This window comes from Protopterus annectens, chromosome 4.part1, assembly GCF_019279795.1.
Source record: "Protopterus annectens isolate FY-2018-M chromosome 4.part1, PAN1.0, whole genome shotgun sequence".
Taxonomy (NCBI): Eukaryota; Metazoa; Chordata; order Ceratodontiformes; family Protopteridae; genus Protopterus; species Protopterus annectens.
In genome coordinates, this window is record NC_056734.1 from 389,925,887 (window position 1) to 389,941,595 (window position 15,709).

The following is a 15,709-nucleotide window of genomic DNA, read 5'->3' on the forward strand; positions in this document are numbered from 1 at the left end:
CAAAAGCCATTTGACAAATGAGAAAAACAAGGGAAATGCTTGCTAGTGTCACAAGTTTCCTATTTGCATATAATGGTCCTACCTAATCAGACTCCTCAATCTCAATTCACATAAAATGGATAATCTGTCATTAATACCTGGAAAATGACAGGCATCCAACCTTAACTGCCATGCCAATTCTTTACCTTCCAAAATTAAGGAACTGACACCTCGTCCCTCTTCTAATGGGATTTGGTCACTAACTGTAAAATAAAACTGATGGGTGGGATGTTCAGATATATGCTTCGCTAAGGCATTTTCTATCTTGCCCTTACGAATCACACAAATGTGTTCATATATACGTTCGTTCAGTTTGATGTCGGTTTTACCAACATAGAAAACTGGGCAGATTAGACACTTAGCCAAATAAACTACCCTAGAACTAACACAATTATATCTACCTCGAATACTGTATCTGTAGTCTCTAACAGTAAATTGCGGACCTTCTAATATGTGTTTGCATTGATGGCACATGTTACATTTAAACATGCCAGATTTGGCTACTTTTAAATCCTTTTTTCTTTCTAACAAGTTTTTTAAATTAGGGCCTCTCCTAAAGGTTACTCCAGCTTGTTCGGGTAATAAGTTCCTAAGGCTACTATCCTGCATTATATAACCCCAATTTTTGTGTAAGATAGAAATAATATTCCTTGCATCCCAACTGTATGTGAAGATAAAATTACAGTTAAAAATTGACTTATCCTTAGTCTCCACTACTTTCGATCTATCTATAGAGTTTGATGAATTCAAAATCGGAAGGTAAAAACCCTTCGCGTGCTTATTCTGGACCTCAGTTCTTAGGTCCAGAATCAGAGTAACCGGGTAACCCCTCTTAAGAAAAAGGTTCTCAATAAATTTACACTCAGTAATACAATCGCTGTCTCTAGAAACCATTCTCGCAGCTCTCACCAGTTGGCCCTTCACAACAGAGCTCTTCTGAGAATAAGGGTGACAGCTGCTGAAATGGAGATAATTATTAGAGAAAGTCCTTTTCCGGTGGATGTTGGCAATAAATCTATTGGATTCTCTATCTCTAGAAAGGGCTATGTCCAGATACGAAATATTGTCCTTATCCATAGTATAAGTGAAACTCAAAAATTCAGTAGAAGAATTAATATAGCTAATGAGTTCACTCACTGTACTTTCGTCTCCCTTGATGACTAAAAAAATGTCATCCAAAAAGTGAGTGTACAATTGAACTTTATTTTTAAACAACTGAAACAAGCGTTCGGAACGTGAAATAAAAAAATTATCAGCGAGACCTGAACGCTACCACTTGCAACAATATTGCCAACAGCAAATGTACACAATTCCAACACCACGGGAAATATAAAAACGGGTTTAATGTTGAAAAGTTAAGTGCTTTCACCCGCACATAGCGAGCTTCATCAGAACAATTGATATAACAAGTGGAAGGCATTTAAATACCAGTTCTTGGCGCCAAAATGTCTTAAAGCTATAGGCAATGAATAACATAAAATCAGCATTTTCATATCCTATTATAAAATACTGACCATGATAAAAATATATATATATATAAATGTGTGAGTAAAATATCTATAAAATACAAATATAGACCAACCAACTATTGTTGTGCTTACCAAAACAGTTCATATAAATTAATTATTTCATAAATATTATTTGTATAAAAAAATTATTGCTATAAAAAATGTATAAACCTTCATGATGAATGCATTACCTATCTAACTCCAAAATGGGTTTAACAGTTATGAATTCATTTAGTCAGGGTGGTGTCATGGCATCAGTTAACATTTGCCACCAAAACTCTCTATAAGCTAGAAAATTCTTAATATTACCACCTTTGGGATTTATAGTTACATTTTCTATTATGGCAAATTTAAAATAATGATCCTCACCCTCGCTCTTTATATGTTTATAAAGTGCATTTTTAGTGTCCTTGGTTCTAATACTGTACAGATGTGAATAAATTCTTTTTTTAAATTTTCTCTCAGTTTTTTCTATATAATAGGATGGGCATGTCATACATTTTGCAAGATAAACAAGCATGTTAGTATTGCAATTGCCATATTTAAAAGTAATTTTAGTTTTGTTAATATTATTCAAAATTAAATAATTCTGTTCATTTATGGCATAACATTGATGGCATGCCCCACATTTAACAGTATGTCCAAGTTCCTTCTTCAAACCTTTATTGTCATGTTCAAGTAATTCTTTTAAATTACTGCCCATTTTGTATACAAAGGAAGGCTTAGATCCTAAGATATCAATTATTTCTTGATCCGTTAAGAATATATGCCAGTTCCGATTCATAATAGCTTTAATATAGTTACTGTGGGGGCCAAATTCAATAACGCAAGCTCTATTATATGTATTATTGTCACTTTTAGTTGTAGTGACAATTTTATTTTCCATTTCTGAATTCTGGTTTATATTCAAACCCAAAAGAGGTACATATTTCTTCCCCCATTCACTTATAACATATGTGTTAATGTCCAACATCATATCATGATCATAACCCCGTTTTTTAAATAAGTTGTTAATATATTTTACCTCATCTAACATATCAGTATATTTTGATGTCATTCTAATAGCTCTAATACACTGTCCTTTATAAGTATTGTATTTAAGTTTTCCCGGATGGTTACTATGAAAATATAAATATGAGTTGGTGAACGTAACTTTCCTGTGAATGTTGGACTTGAAACTGTTACCTTCACTGGTGATAAGGGTATTTAGATAAGCTACTCCTATATTGTTATATACAGTAGTAAATTTCAAATAGTCACTACTGCTATTAAGATATTCTACAAAATTTATAAAAGAATTTTGGTCCCCTTTCCATAAGATGTAAATGTCATCCAAAAATCGTGAATAATATTTTATGTTGACTATATGTTCACTTTTGAAGATTTTTTCCTCCTCCCAATCTAGCATTACCAAATTGGCGTAGATGGGGGCACAAGCTGCCCCCATAGCTACACCTTTGGTTTGCCTAAATATCTCTCCTTCATAGTAAATGAAATTGTTTTCAAGTACTAAAGTTATTAATTCAGTGATGAGGCTAATCCTATCCCAACTAAGTTTGGTGTATTTTCTGTTACTATTAGTAAAAGCCTCAATTCCTTGAATTGAGGGTATACACGTGAACAAATCAACAACATCTATGGAAGTAAACAATAAATCTTTGCTGTCTAAATTTAACGGAAAGTTCTTTAAAAACTCCCATGAGTCTTTTACTAAATGTTTGATCTCAGCATAAACTGGTTTGAGTATGGTATCTATAACAACTCCTATGGGAAATGTCTTAGATTTACTTCACGATATTATTGGTCTGAATGGGGGATCTAATATATTCTTATGAACTTTGGGTATACCCACAATAGTTGCCATAAGTGGAAATTCAACTACCATAAACTTGTACAATTCCTCCGTTATCCTCTGTTCTAATAAATATTCTTCTAAGTGCATATCGATTCTTCTATATGCAATGTGAGCCTCATTCATAGAGGCCACTATGTAATTTCCTGAACTATGCAATATTTCATGCATAATGGAACTGTAAGCTAAAGAGTCATATATCACAATCCCTCCACCCTTATCGGGTTTCATGACTCTTATTTTGTTGTTGGATCTTAATTCTTCCAAAGTTCTAATTTCATCATTTGATAAGTAGTTCTTAAACTTTTTCTTTTTAATTTTATTATTAAACTGATAAATTTCCCTAGTGACCATTTTGTCATACATCTGAACATTGACATTGTTAGCAGGTATAAAACTCCTTTTCTTTTTTAATGTGTCTTGTTTGACAGTGATAAGGTTTTTATCTTTAAACATAAGTGCTAAATTTTACTTTTTAACCTATTGCTTAAACTCACTTAATCAATCAACAACATGAAATTGGGTAGTAGGTATGAATTTCATACCCTTAGAAAGCAAGCTGAAATGAGCTTTGTCTAAATGTATGTCACTGTAATTAAATATATTAAAATTTTTGTACTGACATAATACTCCATTTTGTATAATTGAATCCCCCTCAGCCTCATCAAAAACAGCTATATTGATATTATCTGGCAGTATATTCTCTACCACCTTAATGGTGGTTAAAAGTTCTTCTTTTTCCATTTTCCAGCAAAGGTTTATTGTTTACTTCCATAGATGTTGTTGATTTGTTCACATGTATACCCCCAATTCAAGGAATTGAGGCTTTTACTAATAGTATTAGAAAATACACCAAACTTAGTTGGGATAGGATTAGCCTCATCACTGAATTAATGACTTTAGTACTTGAAAACAATTTCATTTACTATGAAGGAGAGATATTTAGGCAAACCAAAGGTGTAGCTATGGGGGCAGCTTGTGCCCCCATCTATGCCAATTTGGTAATGCTAGATTGGGAGGAGGAAAAAATCTTCAAAAGTGAACATATAGTCAACATAAAATGTTATTCACAATGTTTGGATGACATTTACATCTTATGGAAAGGGGACCAAAATTCTTTTATAAATTTTGTAGAATATCTTAATAGCAGTAGTGACTATTTGAAATTTACTACTGTATATAACAATATAGGAGTAGCTTATCTAGATACCCTTATCACCAGTGAAGGTAACCGCTTCAAGTCCAACATTCACATTAAAGTTACGTTCACCAACTGATATTTAGATTTTCATAGTAACCATCTGAGAAAACTTAAATACAATATTTATAAAGGACAGTGTATTAGAGCTATTAGAATGACATCAAAATATACTGATATGTTAGATGAGGTAAAATATATTAACAACTTATTTAAAGAACGGGGTTATGATCATGATATGATGTTGGACGTTAACACATATGTTATAAGTGAATGGGGGAAGAAATATGTACCTCTTTTGGGTGTGAATATAAAACAGAATTCAGAAATGGAAAATAAAATTGTCACTACAACTAAAAGTGACAATAATACATATAACAGAGCTTGTATTATTGAATTTGGCCCCCACAGTAACTATATTAAAGCTATTATGAATCAGAACTGGCATATATTCTTAACGGATCAAGAAATAATTGATATCTTAGGATCTAAGACTTCCTTTGTATACAAAATGGGCAGTAATTTAAAAGAATTACTTGAACATGGCAATAAAGGTTTGAAGAAGGAACTTGGACATACTGTTAAATGTGGGGCATGCCATCAATGTTATGCCATAAATGAACAGAATTATTTAATTTTGAATAATATTAACAAAACTAAAATTACTTTTAAATATGGCAATTGCAATACTAACATGCTTGTTTATCTTGCAAAATGTATGACATGCCCATCCTATTATATAGGAATAACTGAGAGAAAATTAAAAAAAAAATGTATTCATATCTGTACAGTATTAGAACCAAGGACACTAAAAATGCACTTTATAAACATATAAAGAGCCAGGGTGAGGACCATTATTTTAAATTTGCCATATTAGAAAATGTAACTATAAATCCCAGAGGTGGTAATATTAAGAATTTTCTAGCTTATAGAGAGTTTTGGTGGCAACTGTTAACTGATGCCATGACACCACCCGGACTAAATGAATTCCTAACTGTTAAACCTATCTTGGAGTTAGATAGGTAATGCATTTATCATGAAGGTTTATACATTTTTTATAACAATAATTTTTTTATACAAATAATATTTATGAGATAATTAATTTATATGAACTGTTTTGGTAAGCACAACAATAGTTGGTTGGTCTACATTTGTATTTTATAGATATTTTACTCACACATTTATATATATATTTTTATTATGGTCAGTATTTTATAATAGGAAATGTAAATGCTGATTTTATGTTATTCATTGCCTATAGCTTTAAGACATTTTGGCGCCAAGAACTGGTATTTAAATGCCTTCCAATTATTGTATCAATTGTTCTGATGAAGCTCGCTATGTGCGGATGAAAGCGCTTAACTTTTCAAAATTAAACCTGTTTTTATTATTTCCCGTGGTGTTGGAATTGTGTACATTTGCTGTTGGCAATATTGTTGTGAGTGGTAGTGAGTTAGTGTTCAGGTCTCGCTGATAATTTTTTTATTTCACGTTCCGAACGCTTGTTTCAGTGGTAGAATCATGGATTCCACTCGCAACTTGTCAGGAGCAGCCTCACCCATACAGAATAATGAATTATCTGACCTTCGGGCAGAGGTATCGTCTTTATGAGGTGAGGTATCTAAGCTACTGAATTTGTTTAACAGACTTACAACCTAGGGAGAGATGTTTGATAGTGAACCGGCAAGACTTGCAGCTGGCCACAACAACTCCTTAGGATTAAACACGGACGGTACACCACAGGGAATAGGAATAGTTAAACACAATACTATTCCAAAAGATACTGTTGAAATATTAGTTACATCTTCTCCGGAAATCCCTAATGGTCAGGTACACAGGTCTGTGCACATTCAAGGCATTGACCTACCTGGTTTTACTGACCGTTTGGACAATAATAGAACAGATATTACGGATTTTACTTTTGATTTTTCTTTTGGCAATCTAAATGAGGAAGCCAAAAGAACAGGTGCAAGACCCAAGTATACTCAGCCAGTACGGACATATGCATAAGTTTTTGCTAGCGGCAACAGTGATAAAGGTACTGTACCTAAGTCTAGTAAAGAACACAATAAATTAATTAATGCACATGAACGTAAAAAGGAATTTGTTTTGAAAGATTTTTTTGGAAAGGACTGCAATTTTGATAAACCGAGTGAAGTGCAAATGAATAACAATTTTACAAAGGTCAAAGGAACTTTGAAAGACATTATTTTTATGTTTGGTAAAAAATTGAATGTGATTAATGCTGTGAAACTTGATGATGCTTATTTAGCGCATTGTATTTCTTTGAAAATAGTTCCTATGGGACTGAGATTTCACAAAATACCTATGGGCATAGAAATTACCAATGAAGTGAAATATGATTTTAATTTGTTATTTGATTCATTTGGAATGGAATTTATGAAGTTATTGATAAAATATAATGATATGAAGTTATGTAAAACAATCAGTTATGTAGAGAAAATTAATGATATAATTTTACAAGATTTAGCTTTCCCCCAGTGGGAAAAATTATATTTTAAACAATTTGAGATGGCAGAACGTAGAGCTAAGAAGGCTTTTGACAGAAAAAATAAGAAATTACATAGGGACATTGAACAAGATAAAAGATTAGATATGTATAAATGGGGGAGGGATCAGTATGAAAAAGATTATGGTGTTAATAATATAAATAATGACAACATGGAACACTCACAAATATTAGATGAAAGAAATTTTTATCAGTCACACAAAAGAGGGAATTACACCAAGTGGACAAAAGGGGGAAAATGGAAAAAGAAGAACTTTTAACCACCATTAAGGTGGTAGAGAATATACTGCCAGATAATATCAATATAGCTGTTTTTGATGAGGCTGAGGGGGATTCAATTATACAAAATGGAGTATTATGTCAGTACAAAAATTTTAATATATTTAATTACAGTGACATACATTTAGACAAAGCTAATTTCAGCTTGCTTTCTAAGGGTATGAAATTCATACCTACTACCCAATTTCATGTTGTTGATTGCTTAAGTGAGTTTATGTAATACGTTAGGAAGTTAAATTTAGCACTTATGTTTAAAGATAAAAACCTTATCACTGTCAAACAAGACACATTAAAAAAGAAAAGCAGTTTTATACCTGCTAACAATGTCAATGTTCAGATGTATGACAAAATGGTCACTAGGGAAATTTATCAGTTTAATAATAAAATTAAAAAGAAAAAGTTTAAGAACTACTTATCAAATGATGAAATTAGAACTTTGGAAGAATTAAGATCCAACAACAAAATAAGAGTCATGAAACCCGATAAGGGTGGAGGGATTGTGATATATAACTCTTTAGCTTACAGTTCCATTATACATGAAATATTGCATAGTTCAGGAAATTACATAATGGCCTCTATGAATGAGGCTCACATTGCGTATAGAAGAATCGATATGTACTTAGAAGAATATTTATTAGAACAGAGAATAACGGAGGAATTGTATAAGTTTATGGTAGTTGAATTTCCACTTATGGCAACTATTGTGGGTATGCCCAAAGTTCATAAGAATATATTAGATCCCCCATTCAGACCAATAACATCGGGAAGTAAATCTAAGACATTTCCCATAGGAGTTGTTATAGATACCATACTCAAACCAACTTATGCTGAGATCAAACATTTAGTAAAAGACTCATGGGAGTTTTTAAAGAACTTTCCGTTAAATTTAGACAGCAAAGGTTTATTGTTTACTTCCATAGATGTTGTTGATTTGTTCACATGTATACCCCCAATTCAACGAATTTAGGCTTTTACTAATAGTATTAGAAAATACACTAAACTTAGTTGGGATAGGATTAGCCTCATCACTGAATTAATGACTTTAGTACTTGAAAACAATTTCATTTACTATGAAGGAGAGATATTTAGGCAAACCAAATGTGTAGCTATGGGGGCAGCTTGTGCCCCCATCTATGCCAATTTGGCAATGCTAGATTGGGAGGAGGAAAAAATCTTCAAAAGTGAACATATAGTCAACATAAAATATTATTCACGATTTTTGGATGACATTTACATCTTATGGAAAGGGGACCAAAATTCTTTTATAAATTTTGTAGAATATCTTAATAGCAGTAGTGACTATTTGAAATTTACTACTGTATATAACAATATAGGAGTAGCTTATCTAGATGCCCTTATCACCAGTGAAGGTAACAGTTTCAAGTCCAACATTCACAGGAAAGTTACGTTCACCAACTCATATTTAGATTTTCATAGTAACCATCCGAGAAAACTTAAATACAATATTTATAAAGGACAGTGTATTAGAGCTTTTAGAATGACATCAAAATATACTGATATGTTAGATGAGGTAAAATATATTAACAACTTATTTAAAGAACGGGGTTATGATCATGATATGATGTTGGATGTTAACACATACATTATAAGTGAATGGGGGAAGAAATATGTACCTCTTTTGGGTTTGAATATGAAACAGAATTCAGAAATGGAAAATAAAATTGTCACTACAACTAAAAGTGACAATAATACATATAATAGAGCTTGTATTATTGAATTTGGCCCCCACAGTAACTATATTAAAGCTATTATGAATCGGAACTGGCATATATTCTTAACGGATCAAGAAATAATTGATATCTTAGTATCCAAGCCTTTCTTTGCATACAAAATGGGCAGTAATTTAAAAGAATTACTTGAACATGGCAATAAAGGTTTGAAGAAGGAACTTGGACATACTGTTAAATGTGGGGCATGCCATCAATGTTATGCCATAAATTAACAGAATTACTGAATTTTGAATAATATTAACAAAACTAAAATTACTTTTAAATATGGCAATTGCAATAATAACATGCTTGTTTATCTTGCAAAATGTATGACATGCCCATCCTATTATATAGGAAAAACTGAGAGAAAATTAAAAAAAAATAAATTATTCACATCTGTACAGTATTAGAACCAAGGACACTAAAAATGCACTTTATAAACATATAAAGAGCCAGGGTTAGGATCATTATTTTAAATTTGCCATATTAGAAAATGTAACTATATATCCCAGAGGTGGTAATATTAAGAATTTTCTAGCTTATAGAGAGTTTTGGTGGCAACTGTTAACTGATGCCATGACACCACCCGGACTAAATGAATTCATAACGGTTAAACCCATTTTGGAGTTAGATAGGTAATGCATTCATCATGAAGGTTTATACATTTTTTATAACAATACATTTTTTATACAAATAATATTTATGAAATAATTAATTTATATGAACTGTTTTGGTAAGCACAACAATAGTTGGTTGGTCTACATTTGTATTTTATAGATATTTTACTCACACATTTATATATATATTTTTATTATGGTCAGTATTTTATAATGGGAAATGTAAATGCTGATTTTATGTTATTCATTGCCTATAGCTTTAAGACATTTTGGCGCCAAGAACTGGTATTTAAATGCCTTCCAATTGTTGTATCAATTGTTCTGATGAAGCTCGCTATGTGCGGGTGAAAGCGCTTAACTTTTCAACATTAAACCTGTTTTTATATTTCCCGTGGTGTTGGAATTGTGTACATTTGCTGTTGGCAATATTGTTGCAAGTGGTAGCAAATTAGCGTTCAGGTCTAGCTGATAATTTTTTTATTTTTAAACAAAGGATAAGGAAAGACATACTCTCTTTCCCATATAGCCATTACCGCATTAGCTACACTAGCACCACAAGGGGACCCCTTTGGGACCCCTATCTTTTGTAGGTAATACCTATCATTAAAGGTCACATAGTTGTTAGACAGAATGATGTCTAACAGTTCGTTGACTAACTGGATTTCGTTCATGGTGCTCCTTTCAGATTCAACAATACAGGAATCCAATTTAAAGCTATTTGATGGGGAATAGACGAATACAGATCTTTCACATCGACCGTTAAAAACAATGTGTCATCTGTGTATGGAAGTAGATTCACTTTTTCCAAAAATGACCAAGAAATCTTTAGAGATCTGGGCCTCAGATGACACATACTTCTTCAAGATGGAATCAACCACTTTAGCACTAGCGTATGTTAAGCTACCCCTTGCGTTGACTAGTAGACGCATTGGGGGGTCATCGATCTTCTTATGAATCTTAGGTGAACCGAAGATAATAGGTATCCTAGGGGATGGGATAGATATATAGCTGAACAATTGTAGGTCTACAGTATTGTTTATAAACATATCGTTATAATAACCAGATATTTTGGCTAAACCCCTGTTCAACTAATTTCTGGATAACTCCTCATAAGTCTCAGAACTCAAAATATTCTTCATTCGCCTGTTATAATCAAATTGATTCATCACCACTAACCCTCCTCCTTTGTCTGGTTTCATTACCCTAACCAGAGCTGTACACAACAAATCAAGTAAAGCCCTTTCTTCTTTACTGAGGTTGGAGTTTATGGTTTAAGGTGATGGAGGTTGACTCAAAAGATGGCGGATGTCAAGTTCACACATATGTTCAAACATTTCTATAGTGGGACATAAAGGTGGATTGAAAGTACTCAGAATGGTGAAATGGTCTAATTCTCTAGATGAATTACCCATCAAAAGGTTTAAATTTAACTTTCTAACATAAAATTTTAAATCCAATAAAATTTTTGTCACATCTGAACATCTTGTGGGAACAAAATTCATAACCTCGGCTAAGACATTCACTAAATCACTGTGAAAATGAAAGTCAGAGAAGTTATAGATGTTAAAATCTGCATCAGAGTTTTTGATAATATCACAAAGCTTAGGAGGAAAAAAATCTTTAACTCCTAAGTGTTCATCCGATTCCTCTGACTCATCATAACTTCCTTCTCTGGGAGGCTGGCCTTCAGCCCCGTGGAGTGACCGTAAAGCCTCTTGTTTCTGGATCTGTTCCACATCTTCCGCCCCTGGTGGAATGAATTGTAGGAGGCAGTTGCCTGAAAATTTTACTGCGCTGCCCCTTTGGCGGGTGCAGGTTGGCATAGTTGTTGAGCTATATGGTCACTTTGACGGAGAAATTCACTAGAATGAAGACTGTCAATTACTTCTTCGGTACTGACACACACTAGTAGCTAAAAAATTCCCCTGAGAAGTGGGAGGTTTAGGATAAGCCTTGCCCTCCTCATAGGCTTTAATATCTCTTTTTAATTTTTTCATCTTGTTCGCCGTGATTTTAATTATTGATTCATCTATACTCACAAAAGTCCTCTTGTACTCAAAACGATAAAGATGAAAATTAAAATCTCTTTTGATTTCCTCATCAAGTCTAGTGACTTCATGTGTTAGAATGTCAACTGCTAGTTGATAATGTTTAGTAATCAGATCCAATAGTTTGAAACCATGTTTGTCGAACAAGGCAATAAGGTCTAAGTGGAAAGCAGAACCTTCCACAAGACCTGTGGGAAATTGCCATGATCTGAGGCCCTTAGGAACCACTTTGGCAGATTTACATTCATTGAAATAGGCCACCTCAAGGTTGATTTTCCTATGTTTCAACAAATTTTGATCAAAGATGTTTAATTTAGATGATAAATCGAGCTGGTCAGGAGGGTAGAAAATCTCTGCAGTGCCTGCTTGATTATCGTTGAGGACTACTGGTCGACTGAGCCACCTGGACAAGTTAAATGACTCCGTACTGTTACAAGCGAGAGAATTAGTTATAGTAGATGGATGGATGAGTTCATCAGGAGACAAGCTGGGTGGCGGTAAAATCCCAGTTTGGGTATTAGCATTTGTAGGTCTAATTACCCGACCTGAACCACTGTTATGTGAATCTGCAATCGTTCTCTGAGTCAACTGATCCGTAGGAAAGACATCTTCCTTGGTAGTGGGAATACCAAGGGTAAGGGGTTAGGGTAATGAAACCGGACAAAGGAGGAGGGTTAGTGGTGATGAATCAATTTGATTATAATAGGCGAATGGAGGATATTTTGAGTTCTGAGACCTATGAGGAGTTATCCAGAAATGAGTTGAACAGGGGTTTAGCCAAAATATCTGGTCATTATAAGGATATGTTTATAAACAATACTGTAGACCTACAATTGTTCAACTATATATCTATCCCATCCCCCAGGATACCTATTATCTTTGGTTCACCTAAGATTCATAAGAAGATCGATGACCCCCCAATGCGTCCATTAGTCAATGCAAGGGGTAGCATAACTTATGCTAGTGCTAAAGTGGTTGATTCCATCTTGAAGAAGTATGTGTCATCTGAGGCCCAGATCTCTAAAGATTCTTGGTCATTTTTGGAAAAAGTGAATCTGCTTCCATACACAGATGACACATTGTTTTTAACGGTCGATGTGAAAGATCTATATTCGTCTATTCCCCATCAAATAGCTTTAGACTGGATTCCCGTATTGTTGAATCTGAAAGGAGCACCCATCAACGAAATCCAATTAGTCAACAAACTGTTAGACATCATTCTGTCTAACAACTATGTGACCTTTAATGGTAGGTATTACCTACAAAAGATAGGGGTCCCAATGGGGTCCCCTTGTGGTGCTAGTGCAGCTAATGCGGTGATGGCTATATGGGAAAGAGAGTATGTATTTCCTTATCCTTTGTTTAAGAATAAAGTTCAATTGTACACTCGCTTTTTGGATGACATTTTTTTAGTCATCAAGGGAGACGAAAGTACAGTGAGTGAACTCATTAGCTATTTTAATTCTTCCCCTGAGTTTTTGAGTTTCACTTATACTATGGATAAGGACAATATTTCGTATCTGGACATAGCCCTTTCTAGCGATAGAGATTCCAATAGATTTATTGCCAACTTCCACTGGAAAGGGACTTTCTCTAATAATTATCTCCATTTCAGCAGCTGTCACTCTTATTCTCAGAAGAGCTCTATTGTGAAGGGCCAACTGGTGAGAGCTGCGAGAACGGTTTCTAGAGACAGCGATTTTATTACTGAGTGTAAATTTATTGAGAACCTTTTTCTTAAGAGGGGTTACCCGGTTACTCTGATTCTGGACCTAAGAACTGAGGTCCAGAATAATGCGCAAAGGGTTTTTACCTTCCGATTTTGAATTCATCAAACCCTATAGATAGATTGAAAGTAGTGGAGACTAAGGATAAGTCAATTTTTAACTGTAATTTTATCTTCACATACAGTTGGGATGCAAGGAATATTATTTCTATCCTGCACAAAAATTGGGGTTATATCATGCAGGATAGTAGCCTTAGGAACTTATTACCCGAACAAGCTGGAGTAACCTTTAGGAGAGGCCCTAATTTAAAAAACTTGTTAGAAAGAAAAAAGGATTTAAAAGTAGCCAAATCTGGCATGTTTAAATGTAACATGTGTCGTCAATGCAAACACATATTAGAAGGTCCTCAATTTACTGTTAGAGACTACAGCTACAGTATTTGAGGTAGATATTATGATGTTAGTTCTAGGGTAGTTTATTTGGCTAAGTGTCTAATCTGCCCGGTTTTCTATGTTGGTAAAACCAACAGAAAACTGAACGAACGTATATATGAACACATTTATGTGATTCGTAAGGGCAAGATAGAAAATGCCTAACCGAAGCATATATCTGAACATCCCACCCATCAGTTTTATTTTACAGTTATTGACCAAATCCCATTAGAAGAGGGATGAGGTGTGAGTTCCTTAATTTTGGAAGGTAAAGAATTGGCATGGCAGTTAAAGTTGGATGCCTGTCATTTTCCGGGTATTAATGATAGATTATCCATTTTATGTGAATTGAGATTGAGGAGTCTGATTAGGTAGGACCATTTTATGCAAATAGGAAACTTGTGACACTAGCAAGCGTTTCCCTTGTTTTTATCGTTTGTCAAATGGCTTTTGACACTCGAGATACCAAGTAAACAATTTGTTTTTAGAATGGAGATTGAATTGTTTAATGACTGCGTTTAATTCCTTATTTTTTTTCCTGGCACATTTGATTGTGTACAGTTGCTAAACTATATTGATCTTTCTTACAAGCCACTCATGAGTAGTGAGGTCTGTTCACTTTATTTATTCTTTTAGTGGAAACATTTTTTTATAATAAGTCTCATCACTGCACTTTCGTATAAGCTGTTGCATGAAGGATTTGTTATTTACGGATTTTATTATAGAATTTGGTGTATTTTGATGTATCGTTTCATGTTATTTCATTTTTTTACACTAGTATATTTTATTTAGTATTAATAGATTTATTAGCATTGTTTTACATTAACGTAAAGTTATTTAATAGGGCAGTGACAGGATGACGTTGTTTCCGTTTGTCGAATGTTGAATGCTTTGTTCTGAAGAAGTTGGCGGCTTTCCGTCTGACGAAAAGCTTTTGTTTTAGCTTAAAGTTTTATATTAAAGTGTGAATTTTTCACCAGCGAGTTTCCTTTTGGATTTTTCCATCGTGTAGCGGAGGGCCTAGTGTTCATTTAGTTGGAGTTTGTCAGAGTGTCTTTTGCTTGGTTTTGTTTTGGTTACATGTTATCATACTCAGACCCCATTATAGAATATATGTATCTGTAAAGCCGTACCTTCACACAATGAATGTCCCTTGTAGCCTGACAGTTTACTTCCTTATATTTTCTGGGATATTAGATAGAATGGTCCTATCTTTCCAAACAGCAGCAGCTGCATTCTTCTAATGTGCTCACTTCATTTCATACCTGCCACCTCTGTGCACCTGAGAAAAACTTTTGAAAGAAGGCATAAATATGCCTTAAACACTACTGTGAATTTTTGCATTAAAATAATAAATGACAGTTCACTGAAAATAAAGCCAAACTGAGCTCTCACTCTGTCAGCATGTACTGTTTGAATAAATGCATATACCAGAGTGGAACTGCAGTATATCACATGGATGCCATAGCAATAAACACTCAACCCTACATTGCTGCACGGGGTTATTAACATGCAATCACAGTCCACACAAGTACTGGTACTAAATTATGTGGATATTCCCATGCTGCATGAGGATAGAATGTAGCATAACTGTAATTCCAGAGCAAGTATTTCTGTTCTAGTCCACATACCAAATGGAGAAAACACCTCAACACAAGAAAACAACTAAAAGCAACAGCAACAAAAAAACACAAAAGCTCACACTATTCCATACACCAAAAAGCAGCTCTAAATACCTTGTAGACTGCCT